The sequence below is a fragment of the Pezoporus flaviventris genome, unplaced genomic scaffold (assembly GCF_033815535.1).
Source record: "Pezoporus flaviventris isolate CSIRO_AGI_PZ_B2104156 unplaced genomic scaffold, CSIRO_AGI_Pfla_v1 ptg000007l, whole genome shotgun sequence".
Classification (NCBI taxonomy): Eukaryota; Metazoa; Chordata; class Aves; order Psittaciformes; family Psittacidae; genus Pezoporus; species Pezoporus flaviventris.
In genome coordinates this window covers 60609815-60624271 of record NW_026892555.1, presented here as the reverse complement: position 1 = coordinate 60624271, position 14457 = coordinate 60609815, and the positions used below count along the sequence as shown (strand labels likewise).

General features: G+C 38.9%; 1 protein-coding gene across 2 annotated transcripts in view; it reads left to right on the top strand.

Moving 5' to 3' along the window:
* MBP (myelin basic protein) overlaps positions 1–14457 on the top strand; it is a 110892-nt gene that overhangs the window by 29901 nt on the left and 66534 nt on the right. The gene's annotated exons all lie outside the window — the stretch shown is intronic.

The window sequence follows — 14457 nt, the reverse complement described above, 5'->3', positions numbered from 1 at the left end:
GAGTACTTGAATTACAAACTTAGAAATAATGATCTGGAAAGTAATTATTTAATCAAATGTCTAACGTGACACCAAGATGCTTTCAAATTGAGAAATTTACAGAAGACAAAAAAATGGTTTCCTATGCTGCACTACTTCTTTCAGAATATTGCCCTTTTCTTGATTTGTAAGTGTGCCAAGCTACAGCGAGTATTTAATAAATAATGAGGTACTGTGAAATTAATTGAATGCTTTGCAAAGCAGTTGGTCTATTTGACCTAAATAATGTAAAACTATTTACAAAACTCTCATGTTTTATGCAGAACAATAGCATACTCCATTTTAGTCAGATTTTTCTCTTGTATTTAATGGATCTGCATTTTTTTAATAGTTTTATGGTTTTGTAAGATGCATAAAAACTATTCAGTGAACCCAGCTATTCATCTTCTTTCTTTTTACTTTGGATTATAATAGACTTTGCAGTCTACTTGATGCATTAGTAAATGTGCAAGTACTTATTTTGTTTAAGTTTCTTAGTGTTAATACTTGGGTTTAAACTGAAATGAATGTATCTAAGAGCAATGATAATGAAAAGAATGGGTTTTCACGCCTTGTTTTTCTTAAAGTTCTCAGAGAACATAACAGTTCTCCGAGAGCTGAATGTAGAGGAGTATATGGAGTAGATGGACTAAAGTTTTATTGGCCTTTTTTCTTTTTTCTTTTTTTTTTTTAGGGTTGTAGTTGTTCTGTGTGAATTTGGCATCATTAAGCTATGAGGTGCCATGTGCTCTTTTGTAATGACTAATGCTGATTTTAAGTATTACAACAGCACAGTTGTCTGCTGCTCTCCATTTTTATTGTCTCTGAGAATTCTGTACAGCACATATATTGCCATCCCAAAATCTTTGAGCCTTCTTGGTACCTGTCAAAACTGGCCCTTAACTTCATTGATTGTTTAGGATGATGGAGTTGGAAGGAAGGTTTCTGGCATTGTCCCATCTATTCCACAGCAACTACCAAATGCACTGAGTCCTTGGAGCCTGGTTTTCATGTGTCTCAGGTCAGATAGTACTGTGGGAGCTGGAACCCAGGCTTGTGACCTATAGTAAAAGATCAAAATCCATGGTTCTGCCATGCCAAGGGATTGCTCAAGAAATTTACACAGGCCTGGAACATGTTAGATTATTGGAAATACTGAATCAACTACCTATTTCATGACCTTGACGTATTTGGGGTGTGCTGAAAATAAACACCAAGGAACCAAGGAATAAAATCTAGTTGCTACTTCTGGTACCTAATTGAAAACTTTGGGAAATGTAATTGCCACAGTATGTTGCTTTCTCACAGGCCAAAACTGAAAACAGATGTAGTGATCATAAGACACTCAGTCTACAATTTAGTGTTTTGTTTGAACTAAAAGCTATCTGTTAACAGTGACCAAGTCTTGCTATGTTGTAAACTTATGAAAAAATTTGCTTTTAATTGCCCATTTTATAATGTGTTTTGCAGCTGTCGATCTGATAATAAACTGACAGGTTCTCAGTGTTTTAAGGAGAGCTGAGCGTAATTAGTTCAAGGTAAATTGCTAGCGTGACCACTCATGAATAAATCAGAAGGTTTCTGTGCTGCTTCTGAGGAGATGCTATTTTCCCTCCTCTTTTTTCCCCAATCATTTTGTTAATGTTAAGGAATTTGCACCCTGGACAGCATTACTCCTGGTAATGTTGGCAAAAAGTTTTCTGGCTCTCACTGATGAGAGAGAGTTGAAATTCTGAAGATGGCTGGCACAGTTGTTGTATTGTTCACTTCATAGATGCTCAATGATCTGCAAGCCAAGAGTTTTCACACTAATCTCATCTGGTGCCCTACCTCTCATGGTTGAGGTTTCTTACAGGCCTGAGCCATATGTGTGGTTTTTACAGGTGCTTCCCTTTGGTATGTATCATAAAGTATCAAGAAAGGAAAAAACCCAAAGATGAAGTGATTTTTATTTGCTTTGTTAATTGCTCTGAAGTGTTACTTTTGTAACACCAAAGTTTATTTTTCAATACTTACAGGTTGAAAAATACGTAACATACAGATTATGTGGATTTTGAAATCTGGGATATGCTTTTCTGTTAAAAAAAAAAAAAAACAAAAACAAAACAAGCCTAAAAACAAACATGGCATTTGATATTTTTTTTAATTACGTTTAAATAAATAGTCTTACTACCATGCATAAATTAATCAGAGTGCAGCCTTTCCACTTTTTCCCCCATCAAAGCTGTATAACAGTTTTTATTTTCTAGTACAACTGTGTGATCTCAGGGTTACTGTAAAACAATAAAGAGCGCAGGTGCTATAGGGGCGTATTTTTTGTGATTTGATATATTGATTATAACACTCCCTCTCAAACCAATACCTTTTTGAAGGCAAAGCAGAGAGAAATACTTTTAAGATGTTAAAACTGCCAATGTTTGCTGTGAGATTTGATGCACATTTTCACCAGTCAGTTTTACAGGTTGCACCCTGTAGAAATTCTCATGACCAACCAGTTCCTGGTTAAGCCAGTTTCTGGTACAAGGAAGTACTGCTTTTGGAAGAGGCAAATCCCTCTTCCAGGGTGTGAAGGGAAGTTCTGGGCTGTCAGGTTAAGCAAAACTAGTTCAATTTGACATATGTTTCTTTGGTTAAATTCTGCCATTGACCTACAGTTGGCATTGAGTATATATCCTTTTGTGCTTGCTCTGTCCTTCTGTTTAATTTCTTAACCGTAGTACTGTCTAACTGGATTGCTTGTTGGAACAGATGCAGTATCATTCTGTACTAGTACTAGTGCTTGGAGACTTCAGGTGGAGCCTTCTGGCACTAATGTGCTTCAGGTAGAAAGATGATACCATAACAAAACGAAATGACTTTTCGGTTGAAATGTCTGAGAATGCAAAGTATGCAGTAGTTATGACATCTGTCCTCAAAAATTAACCTGAAGACCATCATTCAGTATGGTATTGCAAGTCCAAGTTTAAGTAGGCAAGCAGCTCCTGTAAAGTTTAAGGGAACAGTTTATGTGTCTAAATTGAAGTCATGTGTTTGAATACTTGACTGTTCATTAAATTCTTCAGGCACTGAAGGGTCAGTTCTAGTTATAATGTTTTATGTTTCTAATGTCTAAAATACAGTAACCTCATTGTAAGTCTGTGTGGAACAGAAACTGTCACTGGATCAGAGCTGATACTTCTACACTTCCACCTTTCCCTTTGCTGTGCGTATGTGAAGGACACTGATGCAGTGCTCTACTGTGCAGAGCAGTTGGTGGAAGACCTAAAGGTCGGACACAGGGCAGATACAAGTGAGGAGCGAGTTCTGATCCCTGCCAGAATGCCTGCTACTAGTGTTTAAAGAGTTGCCTAAATTGTATAATCTTGGCAGTATGTAACTAGATCCGTGTTTCAATGGAAATGCGACTAAATATTTCGCATAACCATTACCTTCATAAGTAGAGAGCATGTTTTTCTGTTGTGCACACAAGTAACAGTGTTTTTTGATTTAGGTCTCAAGCTGTTTGAGCTTGCATGAGTGCAAAAGGAAGAGGTGCAGTCGCTGTGGTTTTGGCTGGGGAGGAGGTAGGGTCTTAGGCTTTGTTCTCCCACCCTTATTCTGCAGAACTGACTAGAAAAAGAGGGAAGTACACTCTGTGCTTTTTAAGGTCTTGTGCTTCAGATGCCATGCTATTGTGGTATAGTTTCTTATAGTTCCCTTCTTGTTAGCTTTGATATAGAAGTAGATAAATGTACTGTGAAATAAGTTAAATGAAAGTACCACTTAAATTGGGTATGAGTTGGAAGAAAAGAGGTGTAATACACCACCCATTCTTTGTGAACTCTCTGTGAACTGTTAACAGTTGCTGAAATTATTTTAATAAGTCAGCCCATACTTCAGCCTGAGAACATGTTGGTCAGTGCTTCAGCATCTTCACACCAGAAAAAAAAAGTTGTTTATGTTTTTAATCTTGAGGAAGCAGTAAGTGATGTGGAGAGCCTGAAAAAGAGCAGTATCTTCCTTTGTCACATAACCCTTTTGTACCTCCCGTGTTGTAGTGGTCGTAGATCAGTATGTGACGATATTCTACCACCTGCTCTGAAATTGGGTCAGATAGGTCAAAGTAACAAACTAGAATTTCCATTATGTTTGAGAAGAGCCTAAAAAAAACTTTTGCAGTGATGTATTACTTTAGAATGCAGGTATAGCTGTAAAATGGGTTGTGGTAAGTGCATTCTCTTTATTAGAGAGATTGACAAGCTTTACCTTTGGGTACCTGGGCCAAACTACAGCAGAATCTCCAGTATCTAAGAGGGTGACTGGTAAATCTCTCCTCTAGCACAAAGTATTAAACCTGCAAAAAAATGCATTTTGAAGTTTGTCCTCATCCTTTTCCACTAATGCTAGTTGTCTTTGATCCTGGGCAGCAGCTGGGAAGAGTAGCGTGAAACAGAAGAAAAATAAAACACTGCTCCAGCATATTTGCATTTCTGGTAGTGTAACTGACTGTGCAGATACATCAGTGTAACTACTTGTAAGATGCGGTTTTACACTTGGCATTGGTACAAAACCAATACCCCAGCTCTGTTCAGACCTGATGCAAAATGTTCTGCTATGAGGAAGGAGCTCCATATCACTAAGGCGGGTTGAATTTTGTTCTCATTTCTGAACTCAGCAATTGTGAAATGGACATCTGAAAAGACACAGGGCTTCTGCAGACCAAGTATCAGTTTAGCAGTGGCTTCCTTTTGCACTTCAGAAGCTGAATTTCTTACTTAATTACAGTTATTTAAACACTGAGTAAGTTTAACTCATCTGCTGCTGCAGTTCATAAACTGATTTTTCCACTTTGAACTAAAATGTCATGGAATTTTTTTCCTTTTTACTTAACTTTCTCATGCCCTCTGCTTTAAGTTGATGGAAATACTTAGGTAGCATTTACGGAAGAGGAAAAAAAGGTTTTTTGCAAGAGGAAATTGAAAAACTTTTAAGCAGAGAAATACGACGTTATTTTTGATTTCTGAGATAAGATTCACTCTTAAAAACAATCTGATCTTTCAGTGTAGCATCCCGTGGACGTGGCCATGAAAATATCAAGATTTGCCTAGAGCTGGAGGCCACAAAATGCATGCCATATTCCCTGGGTAATTAAGGGGACTTCTGAGCGTTAGTTAGAATCAAGAAGAGGCAATAATGGAAGTCTTGTGGCTTTGTCACAGTGGCACAGAGTGACATTTATGTTGGTGTAGCTGGACTTAGCTGGAACTGAAAGATGAACTTACAGGAGGCGTAAGGGCTCTAGGCTTGCTCATGAACCTTGTGCAGCCAGAAAGCCACAGAAAAGGCCTAATTTTGGAGTCCTTGGTTATTCCCATTCTGTGTAAGAGCTTTGGGATTGGATGCACTGTCTGGTAGTGCTGAGGTTTTCAGGTGAGTTATGCAAATCGCAGTATACTAGAAGCATATTGGTTACAAGGCACTATCCAAGACTGGTATGTTGAGATCCGAGTGATTTATTTTTTTTTGTTGTTGTTGTTTCGTTTTGTGGTCATAACTGACTTGCATATCTAGCTGCTTCCTTTATCTTCCTTCTACAGCCTCTTACACACGGTTTCTTCCTGCACACTACTTTCTGCCAGCATTTCCATCTCTGATGCCATCTAAATTCAGTGCCATGTTTTGATTTTTCTGAGGCATTGGAAACAATACTTAAGAGCTGACAGTTCAGTTGCTTGCTTAGAAGCAGTGAAGAGATAGCCAGCTAACAGGCAGTCTGGTCAGGAAGATGGGAACACTGTAGAAGAAAAGAGAAAGTTTGCACTTTTTTGACAACACATCTCCGCTTGAAAAATTTGCTCTCCATCCAGCTCTCTCTCCCTATTTAGACATACAACTTTCAGTGGCTATCCCAGCCTATGACACTACATTGCTTTACAAAGCAGTCCACTACTGCCATTGCAAATACTTGAAAGCTGAAAATCAGAACCATCTCCTGTTACTTTTATGACCAACTATCATAAATATTTATATACTGTTTTGTCATAAGGTTGTGTTGCTTTCTTGGTTTTCTACCTTGTACCTGTAAAGATTTGTTTTATGGAGAAAACAGAGAATTGCTGTTGAGTTCTTTTGGGGAAACATGGCTGAAATTTTTCAGTGTGAAGTGAAATTGTGTGCAAAAACTCTAAATCCCACCTCAGTTTCTTGTGTGCCTGTGTATATATCTGTGCATGTGTCCATATATAAAAAATTACACGTGTATATTTAGAAGTATATATAAATGCAACCGTATCTTCAAGTGTAGATACTCTATTCATGTCCCTATAGGGCTGCAAATGTGCTCACTATATGAGTTTCAAAAGGCAAGACCAGTAGCCTTCCACCCTGGGGAGCCTGGCTATCTTCCCTCTGGGCTACAGGCTAAATGTTTTCTTCATGTTGAGGCAGAGCTTTCTACTGCAGATGAAACTGGCCTTACGGTGTGCAGTGATAAAGCCTTAATAACCACAGTCTTTCTTTTTTATATATTTTTTTTTAAACCCAGTGTCTGAAATTCCAGACAATCCTGTTTTTCTGAGGCTTGGCAGATGAAAGGTTGGTGAATGTGAGACTCTGAGAATCTTAAGTCTGTGCCTGTAACAGTTGAGGAATGTTTACATCTCGTGAAGTATATTAAAGAGATTTCAGTACTTATACTGTGTGTTGATTAAAAAAGCTAAATATGTTTGTAATACACTTAACAAATCCAAAGTACTAATATAGATAAATACATCATAATGTTCTAGGAAAGGCTTCAAAGCCCACAGTAGGTAAAACCCGCTGCGTAAAGTAACAACTGTTTTGTCTCTGGTGCACTGCTACACAGAAAACTCAGTGTGTTTGGGATGATTGATGTTCCTTCTGGAGCTTGGTTACATGAGATGAGATTTGAGATCACAAGCTGTACATAATAAGAATAAAACTTAGTTTGCTGAAAGAAATAACTTGCTTTATGCTGCAGGATACTTGCTGATGCAAAGAGGTTCTTTCCTACAGTGTGGTGCTCATCCTCTCTTTCTGAATCAGATCTGTGTTTGGAGATTCAGATTGGCTTAGATGATGATGTTTATTTGTAGCTGTTGACAGTGTTGACAATGGCATCAGGCCCCCTTCTCGCTGCCCCTTTATCTTTGAAGAGCTGAGCTCCAGGAGGTCCAACTAACCCTGTCTCACTAGCAGGACCCAGAAATCCAGGGTCTCCTTGTGGACCTTTTATAGGAAGCAGTGGAGTTTCAACAGCTCTTGGAGGACCTGGGGGGCCTTTTTCTCCTGGATCCCCCTATATGCCTGAGTAGGCAGGTTGTCCAGGAAACCCAGCAGAGCCAGGTGGCCCAAGGAGCCTGGATGACCCCATTGCACCAGACAAGCTTGGGTCACCCTTTTCTCCATATCTTCCAGGGTATCCCATATGCCCTTTCTTTCCTTGAGTACCTGGAAGTCCTTGCATACCACATGGACCAGGAGGCCCAGCACTACATAAGCAGAGGCCTTGATTTCCCTTTTCTCCTTTTTCACTAGCAATGTGAACCTGAACATTTAGCTTTAGGTTTCTTGCAGGTTCATCTACTTGACAAATTGCTTTTTTCCTGCAACTTAGTTTTTTTCAAAAATATAATTCTTACTAAAAATTTTATTTTACATTTCCTTCAGCTCATTTCTTGCTTTATAATAAAGGTATTTGTAAGTAGAAAAAATAGATGTAATATCTATTTAATTCTTTTTCCTCTTGTTTTGACCTCAGTGCTTGTGTTTTACTTCCCTTCAGCCCTCTCAGGAGGAGAGGAGACATAACTCCATTCTGGAATTTCTTCAATGTACCTCTTCTGCCTGTTGCAGCCTTTTCCTTTCCTTTGGCACTTTGTCTGTTGTTTATTATTTTATCATTATTATGTTATGCTATGCTATATGGGCCCTATAAAGGATCAGTAAAACCATCTAAAAATAGAAAAATTTATGGAGATTTGGGGAAAGGAAGGCAGAAGGTGTCTATCACTGGATGCATTCAGGTGGGATGGGGAGCCCTGGGGTCTAATAGCAGATTGTCTCAGTGTTCTGGCCAGTGACCTTTAGCTCCAACTATACAAACAGCCAGGGGAACGTGTGCTATGTCTGCCTTTGAAAAGGAATGCTGAGATCTTTCAGGCATCAGATGCTACTCTCAGATTTTGCAGAAAGAGTTTATAATGCAATTAATGCTGTAATAACACCATGTTGCAGCTGTTGAGTCACCTGATTATGGGACAGTAAAAGGTTTGTGGTGTTTTGGAAGCTTATGGGGCTTGACACACAGACTTTGCATCAACTAAATTACCTATCATTGATCAAGTCCAGTTCAGCCTTTTGCTGCTTGTGTGTAAGGACAGGAGACCCCCTGAATGTGTTTAGAGATGGCCCACAAGGGAGATGGCTCCACCAGGAGCAGGGGGCCTTGGCTTTGATCCCAGTGTCTGAGCTCTGGTCTCAGCAGTTGACAAGTTATTCTGGTTTTTGCCCTGATCAGCTTGCTTTAACCAATTAGGCTAGGAAGTGTGGGCTGGCAGAGCAGGTGCAGAGCTGCTTTCTTCCTGCAGAGAGCCTGATGGCCAGTTAATTGCCCCAATCACGGAGTTAGATTTGGCCAGGTCTCTTGCTCAGTTCTCCATTGTGCTGCTGTGCTGCCAACTTGGGTCTTGTGGCTTTAAGAAAATTGGGGCTCAGGGACATTTCTGAGCATCTGGCCTTCTTTTAGTCACAATATATAGTGTGGTTAGTTTCAAACCTTTAAATGGTTCCTAGCTGATTGTTGTTCCCTGAAAAGAAAAAAATTGCCTTGACGCTTAACAGGAGTAAAGGCTTCTTGGTCTGAGTTAGGACGTCTTGCTTGTTGCAACATCATTAGTATTGAGGTATGGTTATGCTATGCTGAAGAAAAAACTAAAGTCGGAATCCATAGTTTGAAGGATTGGTTCTCTGGGATTTTGCAAGGAGAACTTCTGTATCTGTTGAGTTGCCCATTACAGGACAAGACTTGTGGTTGAGGAATTTTGAGGGAAAGAGTAATTTGGTTTGCTAGAGTCTCTGGAATCCTTTTTTAGGGTAATTATTTTTCATTGTTAGGAGGAGATTGGAAATTATTACTTGAATGCCGCATTTAAGGAGATGTGCTAGGCTGCAAGAGGTTGTAAACTGGCTAATAGAATTGCCGATGAAGTGCGTCTGCTTATCTACATGCTCATACTTAATCACCCGGTGTAATAACTGCAACTGTAGTTTATGTGTAACTGCTTCATATGAATGTATTTGTTCATGAAATGCGATATATGTAACTCAGTTGCTTTTGTGTCAAGACAATCCACCCGTTACAATAAATCATTTTAGGAGTTAAAACCTTGGAATGCTAGCGGTAAAGAATGGGACAAACCAGAGTAATGGTAATATTTCCTTTGCAATGGTAGGGAATTGAATTTAAAAGATGCCTAGGTGTTTCCAGCCGGCCACTTATTTTGTTCAATCCAAAAAAGTCAATCTCTTGATCTAAAGTGATCCTGAAGTTCCATGTTGATAGTTACTCAAGCAGCTTGCATAGGCTGTCAGTTAATTTAAGTAGCCTGTATATGGGAATCATTAAATATATGAATTAATATAAAACAGCTATTTAAGTTTTTGTATTTAGAGTTGATGAATTTTATTTATTATTTGTTGTTCTGGTGGTGGTGGTGGCGGCCGTGGTGGTAGTGTGATGTAGTGGTGTTGTGCGTACATCATACTCCACCTGTTTTCTTCAGCCAGCCTTGGATCTGTTTTGCATGTCTTTTTTAAGTAATGTTTTGACAGTGGCTCTGACAGTGCTAATTCTAGGTAGAAGTTGCATAGCTAGTGGATTATACTACCTCTAGAGGAGAAGGTGAAGAGCTTTGCAAAGTCTGTTGTGCTTATATCTGAAGTCTCCACTCCACAGTATATGGATAATACCAAAAAGTCTGTCTGAGATAGACTTCTTCGAAGTTGTATGTGCTCCTTTTTTATGATTAAAATACTGGCAAGAGAAAAGTAGAGGAAATGCCTCCTTGTTCATGCACGGTTTTTCCCTCTCCAGTTGAATTCTCTGCCTAGAGAAGCAGTTGAATGTTAGCTGGTGCGAGTTTGATATGAGGTTTCCTGCGTGACTCCTTTAGTTCCTGCTTGCCTACAGAATTGAGGCATGGATTTTAGCCTTCACAACACATATGTGGTAATGTGAAATTCTATTTATGTGCAGAGGGGTTACTAAGTAACAGTTGCTGAGGGAAATGCAGACTGCATGATGCCTGTGCACTTAACATTGCCAGCCATGTAGTGCATTAACAGATTTTGCACATGAATGTAACGGGATTTGCTGTGGGCTATGTGTGAGCAAAACCTTGGGAAAAATATGAGGAGTGTAGTTTGAAGAGCTGGAATCTCTCGGCAGCCTGGTCTTGGGGACGGCAGATGAAACCCAGTTTTTCCCTTCTACCTCATCCTCTCCGTACCACACCATAATTATGGACCTTGATGTATTTGCGTGTGTATTAGTATTTATATTTGTATCTAACAGTAGATAAAAAGGTGTGTATCTTCCTTCCGGGGGAAGAAGGCTGAATGGCAAACAAAGACTGTTGTGACACGGGGGTAGATTTGGGTGTTGATAATACAAGGAGAAGTTTGCCTTGCGCTGTGTCTTCTCTGGTAACTGTGCTTACTTCTAATTTTGCACAGAGGTTATAAAGGTGGTTTTTTTTTTTATTGTTTGCTTTGTTTTTTGTTCTTTTCCTAACGATTCTTTTTCAAGGAATGTTACTTTGGAAGGGCTATGTGCCTAGCCTTGAGATGGAGTGTCCTTTAAATTATACCTAGTATAACATACGTGCTTTGAGCTGGAGACCTTTGTATGTGATGAAAATGAGCTGTCACAAGTTGTGCAGGTTTTAACTCATTTCTCTGTTACAAAGCTGCTTTTTGTCTCTAAATACTTGGAAGATGTGTGTATATGAGTAATTATTGCAGTGGAAAGTAACATGAGCTTATTAGGCTGTATGATTTGCTTATCATGGACTATGTAGAACTTAGTGAGGTTCTTTTATTAATTATATCATGTCAGTGTACGTAAAACATGTTCAAAATAAATGTTGGTAAGTAACCACAGTTGTTTTATAAACGTGGCATAAATATTTATCAGGCATATTTAGTTGTTAGTTTCTTGGATTTTTATAACATTGCTTTAGCTGAATCCAGGAATGTTATTTCCTAATCACTGACAAATGTATCATAGGTGGGAGTTGACCTCATATTATCTACCTGTGCTCTTCAGTAGCCAACATTGCCGCTCTCATGTAAATAGTATTGTAACTTGTAAACTTTGCAAAATTCACTTCATCTGTTCACTCATGGCAATTGATTTTTAATTTTTTTCTTTTTCCTTGTTATGGGTGGTTTATGAAAAAAACTCAAACCAAAGCCAAACCTGGAAAAGCTCTGTATGTTGATACTTGGGTTTTTTTTTTTGATGTTTTTTATTTTATTTTATTTTTTGTTCCTGGCATTGTAGAGTCTCTTGACATTTTGAATGGGTTATAAATCTGAAGTACTGTCTGACTGCATTTTTGTCTCTGTTTGAGACAGCGTAGTATCTGAGGATTTTTTATAGTCTCTCGTACAGTCCACCCATTTGGGTTTTGAAAACAGAAACCTTTTCCTCTGGGGAGAAACTGGTCCTGAGTTCTTCATTACTCAGGCCCCTGTTTTTCTGTAACTCTCTGTGACCATCTGTGACTGTTCAAATGGTTTTAAAATGGTGTATTAGCCACAGCTTTTCCCTTAGGAAGCTGTCATCTCTGGTGACAAGTACTGAGTCCAAGCTAAGTATCTTTGTCTATAGAAGCAGCAAAGCAGAACAAGGAGAGAAAAATTGTCAGCACAAAAAACGGGTACATATCTGTCCTTCCAAGCCTTTTTCTTGTTGTTCCATAGGGACTCGTGTGTCTTTTTCCTCTCAAATCTCCAAGTTCAGGAGAAATGGGGTTAAGCTTTTTGCTAATAGTACCTGCCTTTCCTATGTACTTCAGGGGCTGCTTATCATTTTGAAACACCTGTAAACAAACATTTATATTAACTTAACTAACATGGATGCAAAAAGTGAATCCTTTTCTGCAAAGCCACTTTCTGGCCAGTTGGCTCCCAGTGAAACCTAGTGAATAGAGTTATCCCATTTCAGATGCACCGCTTTCCTTTTATTGAACTTCATGAGATTCTTGTCAGTTTATTTCTGTAGCCTGTCAAGTTCTCTCTGAATAGCAGCTCTGCTTTTCAGTGTACTTACTGAACAGTCCCCCAGTCTCACCTGGGTCTTTAATAAGACATGAAATTATATTTGCCTTAGTGTTGATTCCTAAGGGATACAGCTACTGCCTGACTGCCAGCTGGACTTTGTGCTGTTGATCACAATCCTCTGAGCCACGTGGTCCAAGCCGTCACCCACCCCCTTTTATTCCATCTACCCAAACTTTCTCTTCTCAGTTTGATTGTAGGGGTAGAGTGGCAGACTGAGGCAGGCTGTGTCACAGACCATGCTAAAGATAGGGGATATGACATTATGCTTCTCCCCTCCTACACAGAACCAGTCGTTTCATCACTGGAGGCTATCAGGTTGGTCACATACCATTTGTACTTGGTAAATCTGTGTAGGCTGTTCCCATGCACTTTCTCTCCATGGTGAACCATTTCTGTTAAAACTGTTAGGTCATCTGCCTTTAATAAAAAGATAAAAATGGGCAAACATTTGACATGCTATATATTAAGTATATCTCTCACTTTGCCAATGGATTATCACTCCTACACTGTAGACACAGAGGTTTCTTTTGAGCACGGAATGTACTTTACCTTCAGTAGTCTTTTATACTTCAATAAAGTATTGCACTTTGGGATAATTGACTGGAGATGAAGACTTTTTCTTTCAAGATAAAAATAAGAGGAAGAGGGAAGAGGCGTGAAGTGCACTTTCTAGTTGGATAATGATCCTTGCTTGCCTGAAATCTAGCTAGAAAGATGGACACTGGTCACAGATTCGCAAAGACCTGGCAAATTAATGCCAGCCTCTATATGGTAACTCAACAACAGTACAGGGGTAGTGTGGAGGGGTCACAGAAGAAAGGCAATTCTCGCTGGCTGTGCTAAGGTGGTTGGTTGGCTGGTTGGCTCTTTTAGGGGGGTGTATTTTGTGGGGGTTTGTTTGTTTTTAAATAGATAAAAAGATGAAAGTTCTAAAAATTAGGCAATGAAGGAAAATGTGGAAGCTGCAGAAGACAACATTTTTTACTGCCTGAAGTTTGAGACAGACCCAGGCTATGAATGGAAAGCTAGCTGGTAATGCTTCATTCTTCCCTACAGACCTTGGGGCTTGCACAGATGATGACTAGACGGTGGAAAAGTAGCAGTTATTTAAATCACTTCATTTATTTTTTTTTTTTTTAACCTGTGACTCTCAAATTTCAACATGATACAGGGAAGTCTTTGTCTCTGCCATGATACATTTCTTTTCCTGAAGGTGTGTAGGGTTTTTACTAGAACCACAGTAATGAATCAAACTCTGGTAAACTAAATCATCTTTTTAAATGTCAGTTTCTATTTGCTTTTGGCTCACTGTGTGATAAGGTGGCTGCTCACAGTTTGTATTTCCGGTATTACCGTTCCTCCTGTCTGTACATGCACATGAGTCTTTCATTGTCATCACTTCTGGTACTTCTTTATGTTGGTAGCGGAGAAAATGGTCTTTCTCAGGTTTGGTTTCTTTGTTTGACTTTATATGCTTGGAAAATGGTAGCTACAATTGTTTAAAACAATACTCTCCCTCTGAACTGTTCCATTTTAAATACAGTAACAAAACAAAAAGTGCTCTTGGAGATCTGGTGCAGATGACACCAGTGATAGGTTATCTGTTCATACTTTTCAAAAGGTATGAGAACAGCCGTGAAACATTTATATTACAGAACAGGTATCATATTGGATGACTGAAGACACTTTTGCTAAATGCTTTGTGATTGCAGTCTTTTACTTTATTTTTTTCTCTTTTTTTACCATGGTGTATGTAAATGGAAGCATTTAGTTCTACAGGAAAACCTCCCCTATTTCCAGGTGAATAATAGTGTTTGCATTTGCTGATGAATTAGGTGTCACCTGGGACTGAAGAAGCACTAAGTGTGAGATCCAAGTGAGTCATTTCCTCATTATTTCAAGGTTTGTCTTACCACTGGCTTGTTGTGGTACAGAACAATAGTTAAAGAACAATAGTTAATAGTTTCAGGAATAGGTGACTATTTCTGAAAGTTAGGACTGTTTTACATTCTTGATACATGAGGAAAAAATGCAGCATTTTACCTATGCTTGTTGCCTGTGAAATCACCAAGATATCTTAGAAACTAGCCATGT